This window comes from Chelonoidis abingdonii, chromosome 1 (genome assembly GCF_003597395.2).
Source record: "Chelonoidis abingdonii isolate Lonesome George chromosome 1, CheloAbing_2.0, whole genome shotgun sequence".
Taxonomy (NCBI): Eukaryota; Metazoa; Chordata; order Testudines; family Testudinidae; genus Chelonoidis; species Chelonoidis abingdonii.
The window spans coordinates 162,473,349-162,487,247 of NC_133769.1; the positions used below are offsets into that span (position 1 = coordinate 162,473,349).

At 40.5% G+C, this 13,899-nt stretch overlaps 1 protein-coding gene across 15 annotated transcripts in view; it reads left to right on the top strand.

Moving 5' to 3' along the window:
• ZBTB20 (zinc finger and BTB domain containing 20) overlaps nt 1–13,899 on the top strand; it is a 644,993-nt gene that overhangs the window by 502,018 nt on the left and 129,076 nt on the right. For all 15 annotated transcript variants that reach the window (XM_075072201.1, XM_075072197.1, XM_075072200.1 and 12 more), the window contains one exon: nt 10,859–11,000. The gene's annotated coding sequence lies outside the window, so the exon portion shown is untranslated. The remainder of the gene's footprint in view (nt 1–10,858; nt 11,001–13,899) is intronic.

The following is a 13,899-nucleotide window of genomic DNA, read 5'->3' on the forward strand; positions in this document are numbered from 1 at the left end:
GCCATAATGATATTATGTGATTGTCTTTGATTACATGAGTACATACTGTTTCTTCCACTGGACCCCTGACTCAAGTGATCAGGACCTCACTATATCTCATCAGAAACGTAGCACTTCCATCTGCACAGAGCCAGTTAGTACCTCATTGGATTATTAGTTCAGTAGTTATCAGAGAAAAGAACACTAGTTTGTTTCATGGCGATTTCTAGAAGCTCCCTTTTTTTAAATGAAGGATCTTTTCCTTCTTTGTGAGCTCTTGACTGTACTGTGTTTCACTGAGATTTTCTTTTGCGCTCCTCCAAAATGACTTCATTTCTGTAACACAGCTAACGGACATTGTTCACTTCTCTATGGGCAACTGTTCTTTGTGTGAGGGAGGGGGACTTGTATGTTTATCAGTCTGTTTTATGCCAGGTGACCTGTTTGCTTCTTTAGTGGATCTGTCTCCCTTTGAACTGGATTAGTTCTTTTGATAATCTGTCCTTAGTCGGTGGACAGCAGCTGATGGGCAGAGCTGGATTTAGGTGTAGGTAGGATATAATCCGGTGCTCTAAGTGACTCTAAGTGACAAATGGCCAACCCACCCTCTTTCTGGAGCACAGGGCAGTGGGTACAATGCTGTTGCCAGCTGTCAACTGTCCACCTGCAGTATGGCATATACATACAGCTAGCACTAACCCTGCTGATAGGTTTGTCACATGTAGAAAAGATAACTCTGAATTAATTTATAGAGCATGCTTCTTTTTACGCATTATAATATAATATATCAGTATGAGAGGAGATGCCTACAGCTAGTCTTCCAGATAGACAATCGTCTCCTCAGAGTCTTAAGTGTAAAGGATGATCCCTTTTTCTCTCTACCCTGTTCCCACACTTTAGAAATGAACCTGTGTGGCATAGCTGTATCTGTGCAAATGATGATCTACAGCAGATATTCATAAAGTGGAATTTATGGATTTAGTTCTCCAGACCTACCCCATTTGGAATATCTAGAACATACCATACCTCCTGCACGTAATACATTTTCCATGTGTGTGTTGGAGATAGGAAAGGGGGGGGGAATTCCCACCATTTTGATAAATGGATGTCCTGTGCGCGTCGTGTCCTTAAGGTTAAACATCTTCTAGTAGCAGCAATGATGTTACCTGCTTCCCTTTTTTCAGGCACAAAGGATGGCTATTCCATACCTGTTAAAAGCAGAGTTCTCAGAAGTGTCATAAATACCTCCCAGTGACTGCCATGCAGTACTTTCACTGCACTGTTTATCACTACAATTAATCCATATTAGCTGCAACTCAGATTGCAACCCAGGGCAGAATGAATAGATTGTTTTGCACCTATTTGTAGTTAGAAATTTTGCCTTTAAGAAGACCCTGTGCTATGCTTAGGACTTATCGATCCATAATACCTGGGATTGCCTTTCTATCTACAGCATCCATCCATCTACAATTGGTGTCTGTGTCTGTCAGTGGCATCTGTGTACCCTACCTAGCCGTTGATACCAAAGATATACCCAGATGGAGCATATAGTCTCTCCACCTTAAAAGTCCACCTGATCCATCAGAAAAATTCCTCTGAATAACATTAAGCTCTGGTTTTGAAAACAAAAACAATACCTCTAATAACAAAATCAACCATCCTGCAGGACAGGTAGAATTTGAAGGCTACAGAATTGTGTGTGTTTGTGTCCCCCAGTAGAACCTTTGCTAGCATATTAATAAAAAAGAGAAAAGGAATCTTCTAGCTTTTTAGGAAGGGCCTCTGTATAATGTCATTTGTATTTGTACTTTTTGTTCGGTGATAAGTTTTAATAGTTACCCTTTGAGGATTTTCCAGTCTAGCTTATCAGAATACACCAACAGTCTTTTTTGTAATATTCGCATTTCCCCTTTGGTTCAGCCGAGCCCACTGACAGATCATTCAAATTCAATTGTTTTATGTCTAAGCTGAACAGCTAATTAAAGTAGGGATGATTAACCTGACTGGCAGCGTCGCGCTCTCTCTCTCTCTCCCTCACTCTCTCGCTTGCTTTCTCTTTCTCTCTCTCCCTCCCTCCTGTTCCAATCAGTCTTTTTCTCACTCTCTCTCTGTCTTTTGCTCTACTGTTTTTTTTCCCTCTCTCTCCTAAACGTGGTCTGCTTGCTGATGGCAGAATGGCACTCGGAGATTTGTGCATTGTGTCTGGTTTCCTACGGGCAGGCTGACCCAGTGCCTCTAGGGACTTATCAATAGACCACTCAGAAGAGACAGAGACAGGAGAAAGGAGGAGGGGTGGGGGGGGGGAGAGAGAGAGAATCAATATCAAGAATAGAAGGAGCTCCGAAGCCATTTTTTTTTTTTAAAGAAGTATCAGGACTTGGGAAGAGGGTGACAAAGAAGGTTTTTCAAAGAGGCAGTGGAGGAGGTTCTAATAAATTTGGAAGGAAACAGTTCCCTGTCTTGGGAAAAAAGGAGAACTCCTGGCTGATTAGCATTCACACCAGGTATGAGATGTTCCCTACCCCTTATCACTGTGTCGCAAGCAAGATGGAAAGCTTTTTTTTTTTTTTTTTTTTTTTTTTTTTTGGAGATGGAGCGAGCATTTATTTTGGTATGTTTGTTGTTGGATGGAGGGGGAGAGAATCTGTGGGCATTCGTGTGATGGGAGCAGGAAGAATGGAAGCAGGGCAAAAGAGGGGGGTGGGGAGGAGAGTATGGAGTATGTTACTGTGTCTCCTCTCTTTGTGCACTCCTGGGGGGTGGGTTACCCAAGTTCATTTCCAGCAGGTGGATTTAGACGGGGAGTTACTTAACGCTTGACCGCCAGTTTTGAGGAGAAAAAAAAAAAAAGCTTCCTATATCTATTAAAGGAAGCTCCAATTTTTTTCCCCCTCTCTCTCTCTCCCCCCCCCCCTCCTAACCAGACAGCGGGAGGGTTTCTGGCTCTCAGCCAGCCCAAAAGCCTCTAAGTGTTTTGCACTTGTTTCAGGGAGTCGCTGCCCGGGGATTTTTTCAGCATTTTCACTAGAGAACAAAGAGTTCTTTACAAAGGATAGGGGGAGAGCGAGCTTAACGCCTGAGATATGTTTTTCTATTTTTATTAGGGTGTTTTTTTCTCCTTAAAGGAAAGTGACAGAAGCAGACCACAGAATATGTGACAGCAACAAAATACATTGAAAGGAGATTCAGTTCCCTTACCCCCGATTTATATTTTGGAATAAATCAAAGGAGAGATGGAGGGGGGAATGGGATCAAGTGAGTTTAATATATTGCTCTTTTCTCCATTTTTTTTTTCAATCTCTCTCTAAATCCAGCCACTGCTTTGCTGACTTTACCTGGCTTTTTTTTTCCACCATAAAAGTTAGGCTGTGAGCAGCTTGTTTACTTTTTAAAAAAACAAAAGAAAATAAACAACGAGATTCTCACTGAGGAAAGAAGGGAGGAAGTGAGGGAGGGTGCAGTAGAAAATAAATGAGTGGAGGCAGGAATCTTTCACTTTCTTTCACTTAGGAAAAAAGTTAGTAATAGCTTGTGGAAGCTGGGTTCCTAAAATACAGATGGGGCACTATGGCATGCATCAATGGCTACAGCTTTTTCCTTGCCATCTTTCTAAAAGTCACCTCTCATTGGCAGCCTCAGATGTTTAGTGGGACTCGGGTTTTTTTTGTTTGTTTTGTTTTGTTTTGTTCCTCCTGCTAGATGGGATCATCTCCAGAGGGGCTACGTTTCATCTACAAACTGTTCTTAGTTCTCTAATGGAGCCACAGATAATGATTGCACAATGGATCTATGTGCGTTATAGGTTTGTGTTTATGTATGTGCATTTTGTGTAATGTGCATATTCTTATGTGCGCTTGTACATGTAATATACATATGCTATCAAACATATAATATACAAGCTAATAGTACATTGTAGTGAAGGAGATGCTTGTATATGAAATGTATGTGTGCATTGTATACAAAATACACTAAATGCCATCCACAGTGCCTCTTTTATATTTGTTCAGATGTTTGAGTACACAGACCACTTCAAATTTGCAAGCTCAAGGAAATGCTTTTTAAGCTAAACTCTTCCTTCCTTCTTTTATTGATTTATATTTTCCTTGCTTTGTCAAATTTCAGACCTCAAAACGACATACACACCCAAAAAATCATAAATACACAATGTATAGAACTAGATCAAAGGCAGTTCTAACAATTGTTTTTGGATACAAAATATCATTAGTATTTTTTTTCTTTTATTCATGCTGCATGCCTCTTTCCTAAGAAGTGATCGTTTATAGCTACATATGTACTGCATACATTTATACGACATTGTTTTTTGGCAACCCTGTGCATTTAATAGGTGCATATTCAGAATGAACGTGTTTACAGAAGATGAGAGGGACAAATTCTTCTCTAAGTACCGAGTGACTTCTTTGCAGTGGAGTTACTCTGGATTTACACTGGTATAACTGAGGACAGAGCCTGGTCTGAAGTGCCTCATGGACTCCATAGTTGTGTGTGAAATGCCAGAATAATGAGAAGTTGGGAGAAAGTGGTGGACACTGCAAGAAGTTCAGTGGCCTGTTGACAGACAATTAGAAATGTCAAAAATTCCCTTCCGTTTTGTGATGCTGGTGTTTTTTAAGTCCTCGTTTCCTTCAGTATTCTGGAGACTTTTCTCACCTTCTGACTTTTCATTGTTATAATGTTTTCTGTGATTTTTGTGTCTCCCCCTCCCCCCAATAAAAATAAAAAAAATTCCTAGAAAAGTAAACACAAACATGCTGAGAAGGAACTCGGCCTTTGAAGTTTTCCATAGAACAGAGATCTCATTTCCCCCCTCCCTGAATATTTTTTTCTTTCCTTTTTCTATAACATGCTACATGAGCATTATATGTCTGCAGCCCCGAAGGTGGTGACAGAAGGAGCAGGGCATGCAGTACTATAATCTACATAAGTCCCCCCTCAGTCTCAACTCGAAGGCATCTTCCACCGGCTATCTCTGTTTCCAGAAGTACAGTGAATGACGATAGCTGTCTTCCTGGGATTCTTCATGGACCTGACCTGAGAGTAACACATTCACAGTAGAATTGTGAAAAGAGAGAGGGGGGAAAAAATAGAAAACAAGGGAAGAAAAGCTCTTTGAGCAGGAACACACTGGCTCTTTCTTCCTGCAGGCAATCTGCTCCTGGCGACGTGTCCTGCACTATCAGATATCATATGACTCCTTATTTGGACTCCCTTTCGTAGAAGGGGCCTGTTAGGATTCTGTTTGTTTTCTTTTTCTTTCATTTCCTTCTCCCTTATTCCACTCCCCCCGTTTTTGTGTGTCTATGTGTATGTTTTCCTTTCATTTTCTCAGGTTTTTGTTCTAATTCTTTATTTAAAGACAAAGCTTTAATTATTTCCAAAGGCTGATTATAATCCTCTGCCAAAATTAAACTTCACTGTAGATTTTTTTTTTAAATACCTCTTTTGGTTTTATTTCTATCATTTACCCCTTTTATCTCCCTTACTATTCCTCAGACATGTGTGCACACATTTATATGTATATATCTATATACACCTTTTTCTTTTCTACTTTAGTGGGATAAGTTAGGAAGCACCTGTCAGTGTAAGGGGAGGAGAAACACTGGGCCATTGGTAGCTGATTCAAATCTATGCTGCTAGTTTCACTTCAGTAAACATTTATTTATTTATTTTGTTTGACATCATTTATTTATTGAATTTGAAAGCTTCATGGATCATGAACTATAGGCTGAGCTTTTGTGCATCTTTATGAGCAACAGTGGAAGTTCAGAAGGAGGCTGTTAGGAAACAAAAATATCTTGCATGGGAAATACAGAATAAAGTACAGGATACAAATCAGACTTGGGGTGTGTATGTTACAATGGATGTTGCCTGTAACAGAGCATTGATGGCTAATAACTGAGGGGGAGGGGAAGAAAGCAACTGGGAGTCAGAGGTGTATGACCATATGAACAATCCTTATGAAAACAGCATTTGTTTTAGGGACCTACCTTTTAGCTAAGTGAGATGACTGTTCCCCACTTGTGCTGGTTTTAACAATAAATCACTCATATGGAGATTATTGTTACATTTTTTCTGAAACTCGATGTACTTATGTCTTTACTTGTGGAGACTTCAAAAACAGTTCCTGTCTGCTGTAGAGAGTCATTAAAGAACCCGTGGCATTCTTTATAAGAAGTGGACATTTAGCCTTGGTTTCCAAGGGCCAAAATTTCTCCTCCCCAAACCGCTCTACAATCTGCTGTGTGCTGGCTGGTTGCCATCTTCCAGTGGAAGGAACGTCTGTATTTTGTATATACAGTTAGCATGCTATATTTTGGATAGAGATGGTACATGTGTGCATAGACTGTGATGTAAAAAATGGGCCACTTTATTATTAGTTTATATTTGAATCAGCAGATGAGCACTGTAAAGCCCATATGTCAGACATATGCCACTAATACAGACTTTGTTACAGACCTAGAGGTAACTGCATTTCAGTGTTACCCTATATATGTAGAACCAAATGCAGAGGTCCCTACTCATTTTTTATCCAGATCTGACACTGTTGAACTCAGTGAGAGTTTGCCCAAGTAAGGGCTACATGAAAACAGAGTTGGGATTTAAGGATTAGGCCCATTTCTTATAAATGGAAACAGAAAAATAATGACTGTATGCATAATATCACACAGAATACCATCGATATATAATATAATATGTAGCACACAGTCTTTGCAGTAGAGATGTTATAGCTGTGATTGAGATGGCCCTTCCATTTTTAAACCTTATTTTTTCATCTCCTCACTTTCAGCCTCAATGGTAATTTTCTGAGAAATATTTCATGATCTGTCTCAACAGTTTGAAGCCAACATGTTTCCCTTTTTTTGCAGTCATCTAAGCATGAATGAAAAAGAATCTTTAACCACTTAAGACATTTTAAAGGTTTCTCTCTCTCTCTTTCTCTCTTTTAACATTTTGTATTTAGGCACGTACATGATCCTGAATGAGTAGCTGGGGTTTGTCTTGGAAGAAATTTGGTTTTGAAATAAATGTTATGAACATTTAAAAATTATGTACTGTTCCTGCATGGTACATTATGTTCCTTGTTGCTTTAAGCACGTACCAATGTTCTGAATAGTCATAGCTGCAAATATTTATTTGCAAGATCATTTTCGTAGCCATTCATGAATCTAGTTAACTTGACAACAAGTAGAGGGGTCAAATTATAGCTGGAGACCTTTCTAGGTATAATGTAGAAGACTTCTAAACCCTCTTGCAAGCGTTGACCATATGATCAGGGTGAGCTCTGCTCAAACTCTTTATCCTAGAACTACCACCCCCTGAAACTTTTTAACTTGGTGACCTGCAGAGTCGATTATTAAATTGTAATGCTCATGTAAATCCAAATAATGATATTGTGGATGTACAGGTGCATCATGAGATTGTGGAGTCACATAAAATTAAAATGGAAGTGACAGTAGCTGGATGTTTGAAAGTGCAGGGCTGCAGTGGTCTTAGGCTAAATTCATAACTAGTGTAACTCCATTAGTATAACTTGAAGCCATTGGAATTACACCAGTATTATGCGTGATTTGATGTGACTGCTCCCATCTGATTTTTAAAAGCCTAGCAGAGTTGGGCCTGATCATTATTTGGGTGAGTGATTGCCAATGAGAAGTCACTTTATGTAACACATGTATCTATAGTGCACCAGAATGTTGCTTTTGGGCCTCTTAAGATAACTACTGACAATAGACACAGATTCTTCTTTAGCATGATAGGTTACCCTGCTGCCTTCAAATACCAGAGATCTCCAGTTAAATTTCTTGGTGAAAACAAGTGCTGACAAGTAAGGATAAGCTCATTTAACATTTTGCAGAGCATGGAATTCCTCTGTTCTGTATTTGCCACATCCGTGCAGGCTTTGCAATTTTGGTTTATTTTTGTCAGGTGTATTTTGCATTTATTTATTAGATGAGTTTGTTATTGATATGGGTGAGATCATATTTTCATCCTACGCACCAATTTTCAACAGTTTACCACTTTCACAATAAATAAATCGGAGCTGAAGTTTCTAATATTTGTTCTCAGCTCAGAGGTGAATATTATTTTGGAAGATATGAAAAAAATAGTTTTCATTTTTTAGGACTGGGCAATCAAAGACGCTTCTGATTACTTACATTATTTTTTTCTATTTCTATTTTAATTTTTAGTGTTTAATACAAATATAAGTTATAAGCAACTAATTTCCTTAAAGTAATTAAATTTACAATTTTTAATCTCAAAAAATAAAAAAAAATCCATGCAATGGTTTCTGTAACACTGTAACTCTGCCACATTGCAGATGCCACTCTCCTCTTAACACCTCTTATATCCTCCTTTTCCTAAGCCTGGGAAAATACTTAGGCTTCTAACAGGTGCCCAAAAAGCTCAGATCCAAACACTCCTGAACATTTGAAATCATAAGGAATCCAGATCCATATTTTATGGTTTGAGCCCATCTCTGTTGGAAAAGATAACTGCACAAAAGTCTGGAAATTAAATGTTAAGTTTGCAATCATAGCATTGTATTTAAGATAATAAATCAAAGTATGTTCCTGATCCTGTTCCCACTGGAGTTAATGGGAATGGAACTGGATCTTTTGGGTAAGATTTCTCATAGCATTTTCCAAAAATATATTTTATGTCAGATGGCATTTACAGTTTTGACTGTCTGGAGAGCAGTGAAGAAACTAGTTACCTAAATATTTTGTGTGCATTCTCTTGAATAGCATGGATCATGAAACTCTTTCACCTGTTAATCTCAACTACATATCCCATAAAGTTTAAAGAACTAGTATGAGAAACCATTTTTATTCCCTCCCCCATAAAAAAGTTGTGTGATGATTTTTCTGGCCAGAAAGCCGGGAAATACCAAAGAAAATTGTGTGTGCATATGTAGGAAGGTGCCAAGTCTTCTCCGGTGAGGAGATCAGCTGTTCTTGTCTTTTTCTTTACTTTTTTTTTTTTAATTTTGTTTGTCACTTTTTTTTTTTTTTGGCTTGCTGAAGCATATCCCCATAATCTTCAGAAGCCACAGCAAATTCCCAGTGCCACAACAACCCTGTACAGCTGGAGAGAGGAAAACAGAGCTGATCAGCTGCAGGCTTCCCCACTAATGAAATGAGCCAGCAGGCTGCTTTGCATTTTACGTACTGTTCCTGCCTGTGTGCTGCAGGGCCATAAGGGTGTACAGTACATGGAATTTTTCCCTCTGTAACTAATAACTTTTTGCCTCAGGGTCCAATCTTGCAACAGCTCTATGCATGGAATTCCCACTAAAGTTAGTGGGAGATCTGTGTCCTGGTTGAAATGGGTGCTCACTGATCAGATGGCCTCTCCTGCTAACATAGTTGGAGGTCCAGTCTATTTATCTGTCTTTTTCTAAAGGAGATATTCATAAAGAGAAAATATAACGTATAATATGAAATGTAGGGCTGCATTTTGCATCCATACTACGTTGTATTTTGTTCCTTTCAGCCAGGATCAGTCTTGGCCCATATTTGGGCTGGAGGACTTCATGACATACACATGCGCTGCAGAAAGTGGAGTCAGTGACTGAGATAGGGACACTGTTGTATCTGATCAGTATTGAACTAATTCCCCAGCATGATGGTGGGGGGTGATCTGTGGTGCTGGGAGTGCTGTCTTTTGGATGGAATGTAAAATAGAGATCTAGGGCATTTGTGTCCTGTCTCAAAAGCCTCAGTGAGTGCGGGAAATTGATGGGGCTGGCAGTGAAGGGGGGATAGTCCCAGCAGCAAGAGAGGGAACATTTGCTGAGGGAGACCAGGTAATTCCTCCCATCCCCAGGAATCTATGGTACTAATTGGCCAGCATTCTCCAGCTCCCAGGATTCAACTTGGAGTAGGGACCATGCATAATCTCTTTCACTCCATTGGAACACCCTTTCCCCTCATTTGGCCAAGGTGTCAGAGAGTCTCAGAGGAGGGAAGCTACCTATTGTCCCTCAGAAAGTGTCCCCTCCTTCACTATTAGGACTGCCCACCTTTGCCACCGGCCCCATCAGATTCCATCCTTGCTGAGGCAGGTGGTTGGCATTTTGTGTCCTGACTAAATATCAGTTGTGGTCACTGCATTCTGCCTCCTTAAATTCCCCCTGAAGTTTCAGTTGGATACTTCCTGACATGAACTGCTGAAAAAGCATTGCTGGGTATTGTTAAACTGTTGCCAGGGGGCATATGGTAGAGGTTTATAAAAACATGGCTGGTGTGAAGAATATAAATAAGGAAATATTATTTACTCCTTCTCATAACACAAGAACTAGGGGTCACCAAATGAAATTAATAGGTAGCAGGTTTAAAACAAATAAAAGGAAGTATTTCTTCACACAATGCACAATCAATCTGTGGAACTCCTTGCCAGATGATGATGTGAAGGCCACGACTATAACAGGGTTCATAAAAGAACTAGATAAGTTCATGGAGGATAGGTCCATCAATGGCTGTTAGCCAGGATGCACCAGATTCAAAACCATGCTCTGAAGCTGGGAATGGGCGACAGGGGATGGATCACTTGATGATTACCTGTTCTGTTCATTCCCTCTGAACTGCCTGGCATTGGCAACCAGGTGAACCCTTGTTCTGACCCAGTATGACTGTTCTTGTGTTATCTCCTATCTGGAGATTGTTGCATTTCAGTGATGAGTAAAACAAAATATTTGGGAATCCAGTCAGGATGAAATGTAAACAATAATATTAGCATTAACACACTGCACTTCTATAGCATCATTGAATTAAAGATGACAAAATGCTTTATAAACGTTAATGATTTAAGTTTCGTAACACCCAGATGATGATTGTAAGTATTATCACCCATTTTACAGATGAGGAAACTGAGGCACAGCGAGTTTTGAGTGACTTGTCCAAATTCACACAGCAAATCATTGGCAGAGCCTGGAAGATAACTTGGGGATCCTGGATCTCAGGCCCATGCTCTAACCACTAGGCAACGCTGCCTCTCCAAATGTAAGTTGTTGTTAACATATAGTTTCTCTTTCACGTGAACTGTCATCTATTATATTGCCACATTTACGTATAGTTTCCAAAGCTATTTGTGTTTTAAATAGTGATTTGCACAGTCACATCTCTGTCTTTATATAACCATGCAATGGAGCAGGAATCAGCGACCTCTGGCACGCAGCCTGCCAGGGTAAGCCTCCTGGTGGGCTGGGCTGGTTTGTTTACCTGCCGCGTCCGCAGGTTCGGCCGATCGCGGCTCCCACTGGTTGTGGTTCGCTGTACCAGGCCAATGGGGGCTGTGAGAAGCCATGGCCAGCCTGTCCCTGGGCCTGTGCCACTTCCCGTAGCCTCTATTGGCCTGGAGCGGTGAGCCACGGCCAGTGGGAGCCGCGATCGGCCGAACCTGTGGGCGATGCAGGTAAACAAACTGGCCCAGCCCTCCAGGGGCCGCGGGCCGAAGGTTGCCAATCCCTGCAATGGAGTCATGATGCTGAGATCTTGGCAATAGTATTAATCCCTTGTAAGCTCAGAGCACTGTATAAATGTTGTAAGTTACAGCAATGCTATAAATCCAAAATTTGGAATGAGTCTAAGCCGGGCCTGAAAAATTCCATTCAGCTTAGGCCAGTAGAAAACATACCTGGGTGATTGTCAAATCTTGAGTTCTTACACTTTTCTGTTTTAAAAAAATAATCTAGCCCTTACGGTTATGAAGATAATATTCCAAATGGAAATTCAATTTAAATCAAGGTCCTGTTGCTTTCATAAGTCTGCAGTCTTACAGCTGAGTTGCTGCTGAAAGCTTTTCCAAGCTGCAGAGGGGTAAAAACTGACTGGTCTTGACAGTTTTTGTAGCTGCAGGTGGGAACCCTTGTGAAGCTGACAGGAATCAGGTCAGTTTCAATATGAGGCTCTTTGGGGAAAGGTCTGAGCGGAAGCCGCCGTGACAGGCATTGGAATTGTGCACAAGGGAGGACCATCCAAAAGTGGAGGTTGTGGAGGGGAGTATATTAATGGAGATGCCCACCACTGCCACTCTTTCAGCAGCTGGCAGGCTCTGGGGTGGGAAAGGATAGCCAAAAAGTAGGAGAATTCTCCTATTAGTCAAAGGGAGATGGGTGGTTTTTATTTATCAAACACTGACTAGCTGGAGGCTTCAGAAGATAAGACTACCAAACAGAATCCAGAGACAGCAAGTTGAGCAGTGTCTTGGCTTCTCCCCGGGGCATTGGTTGAAATATATTCATAGATATTAAGGCTAGAAGGGAGCATAATGACAATCTACCCTAACCTGCAGACATAGGCCATAGAACATAACCCAGTGATGCCTGCTTCAGACCCATATCTTCTGGCTGAGCTACAGCATATCTCTTAGAAAGACATGTAATCTTGATATATAAACTTCAAGTAATGGAGACTTCACCACACCCCTAGATCATATGTTCCAATGGTTAGTTATCCTCCCTGTTAAATATTTACTCCTTTTCTTCTAGTCTGATTGTGTCTACTTTCAGCTTCCAAACACTGAATCTTGTTATGCTTTTGTCTGCTGGATTAAAGAGCCCTCTGCTGTCAGAAATTGGTTCCCTATGTAGGTATTCATAGTCCTTAGCTTGGCCCTCTGACTGTTAGATGTCTGCTGACCTTTTGAAACCAGATGTGCAGTTGAAGGGTTGGGGGGTTAGCATGTCGGTAGAGTTAGGTTGTGGATGGGGAGGAAGGTGTAAGGGTGTAGAAGGGGAAAGTGACCGATGGGATAGAAAAGAGAAGCAGCATACTTTGAAAGAGATTTTTTTCCCCAATGGAAAAGAGAAAATTTGTTAAAAAGGTGGAAGTCCCACTGGAGAGAAGGAAAGGGAAAGAGATATAAAGGGTTAGAGGGAGAGAGAAGCATTGGAAAGAGATAGAGTAAACAATGTGAAAAGAGAGACATCATGAGCTATTACAGGCAAAAAAAAAAGAGGAGGGGGAGTGAAATGAGCCTGTAGTGGTCAGAAGGTACAACACAAATGCATGAGAGACAGAGTAACTTATGTTAAAAATATAGCAAGATGATTAACAATATTATAATTGGGTACAGTGCACAATAAATGGCAGTGTTGTTTTAAAATGAAGGTAACGTGGCTTTACATGTATATTTCAGCCTGGCTAATAAGAATTTAGGGGCATATTTTTAAAGGTGTCTGTATATATACACCTAAAAAAGTACAGCCGTTAGGCTCCTAAGTGACTTAGACACTTTTGAAAATGGTGTCTGTAGTGCTCAGATTAGTAGAGGACTTGTACATTTTTCAACCCATGGCCTGAACACAAATGCCAATTTGGGGAAATTTTGGATCTCAGCTTTGTGACTTGGGCCCATCACTGCTCAGGATTAAAGTCCTAGCCTTCAGGATCTAATAAAAGGGAAGCTGGCTTGGAAGGGAGAAGACATTTCTCAAGACACAGCTATTTTCATTAAGAGCAAAGGGACCAAAGAAGTGAGCTCTCCAAGTAAATCTGTCTATGTGTAAATGTTATTTTGATTTTCAAGTTTGTTCTGGTGTGAATACCTTGTTGTAGTACTGAAGTGGTATATTGGCTTTCCTCTAGAGAGCATGTTCTGGTGGTTAGGCTAGAGGATTCAGTCACTGATCTGGCTCTGCTACAGACTCAGTGTGCAACCTTGTGCAAGTCATTTCACCTCTTTGTGTGCGTTTATTTAACTATAAAATGGGACTAACAGTTCTCTACCTCACAGGGGATTATGATGCTTACTTCAGCAAGGCTTGTACAATGTTTTGAGATCATTAGATGCAAGGTGCTGTAGAAGGGCAAAGAGTTATTAATCTTTGATTCTCATGCAGTTAAGTATAGAGAAATTGGAATACTTAGATCAGGGGTCGGCAACCTTTCAGAAGTGCTG